Source organism: Adiantum capillus-veneris, chromosome 23 (assembly GCF_014529385.1).
Source record: "Adiantum capillus-veneris isolate H3 chromosome 23, ASM1452938v2, whole genome shotgun sequence".
Taxonomy (NCBI): Eukaryota; Viridiplantae; Streptophyta; class Polypodiopsida; order Polypodiales; family Pteridaceae; genus Adiantum; species Adiantum capillus-veneris.
In genome coordinates, this window is record NC_140953.1 from 139,752,234 (window position 1) to 139,753,897 (window position 1,664).

The following is a 1,664-nucleotide window of genomic DNA, read 5'->3' on the forward strand; positions in this document are numbered from 1 at the left end:
GCGTAGCTCTCCTTGTGGGGAACACGCTGTTGCTCTCCATTTGCGATTCCGACCACCGTAGCTCTTGTAGTGCACACACACACACTCTCACTTTCTCAGAGTCTCCCAGTTGACACAAAAGATAAGATTATTAGAAGTCCCTTTACAAAGCTTTAGGTTTTGGTTTATATACTAAGCCTTAGAAAACCTAATGTCCGGCCAAAATGACTGATTTGTCCCTAGACTTCTATAGAGCTTAACTTTTACACCGTGAGCTGGCTTTGCTCATCCAACAAGCATCTGTGCCCAAAATACAATTGCCGACTTAAAATATGAAGTTCCTGTAAACATTACAAAAGTGGTCGTAATGACTCAAAATAATAATAACGGGATATTTGATGATGTCCATGAGCTTGTATCTTCACATTACAGCATCATCTTCATCTTTATCACTTCATCAACATCTTCATATGGAATCTTTAGAGAATCTTTGGGTAATCTTCATGAAATCTTTGTGGAAGTGTTGTTGAAAGGTTGGCCTGTCAACACTCTCCCCCTCCGAATTCTTGTCGTCCCAGACAAGAACCTATGTATGCAGTGGCCTTGACGAGTGCTTCATGTTTTGGTGTTGGTTGAAGATTTTGTTGTTGCAGTTGCTTCTACTAGATGCTTTGTATGTTGTAGAGTTACCTTTTTCTTGTACATGTAGTGTAGTTGAAGCCATAGCTCTCCCCCTCCGATTGGTTGTTGTATCGTGAATAGGTTGAGTAAGGTTTGTTGTTGCAGCAAGTCTTTATCTTGGAAGCTCTGTATTGTTTGTTCTTTGGGTGTCATCCTTCATATGTACCTGTAAACTTGAAGCCTTTTTGTATTTTTTCTGGGCCGCTCCCCTTTGATTTTCTAGTTGATGAGCATGTAGTTGTTTGGGGATGTCGTTGGTCTACTTTTCTGTGTTTATATAAAAAATAAAATAGTAAAAATAAAATGTGGTGTATATTACAAAATGAAGGTCTTGGATACCTGGATAGAACTAAAGGAAAAAACCCAGTGGGAAAAAAATGCCTTTAGTCACAATTAAATGTGAGGCTACATGTACTTATGTTTTGATGTAACCGAGTTTTGTTGAGTTAAAGTACTTATGGCCGAATGGCTACTATTATTGACTGGATATACATTGGATAAGTGTTAGTAGCTTGAAGTCAGATTTGTTGTTGTTGAGAAAATTGTTATGAAACCTGTTACCGCTTTGTCATCGTCATTTTGTTGTGTAAGCGCATGGGTGGAACACAAATCGTGTCAAATGCAAATGTCCAATGATGGGACATTATATATGCTTGCACAGATAGATGCATGGGAAACAATATGTTGTGCCAGAAGAGTTTGAATGGTTGTTTCCAGGAGTGAACGTAGCTAGAGAAGCAAAAATATATTTGATTTCAAGAGTTGCCGTTACTCACAAGAAGGGTTGTTGATGCTCGAGGTTCTTTCACTTTCCTCACTTTGTACATGTGCGTGAATGTTTTGTGGATTACTCCGCCTCTCCACCAAATAAAATTGTTAGACTTTGACTGTTCTGCTCACCTATCCAGCATGAGCGACTCAATTTTACAATATGCTCAACTCTTCTAGCTTGAGCTATAATCTAAATATCTAGACTCATAGACCACAAAAAATATTAAGATATG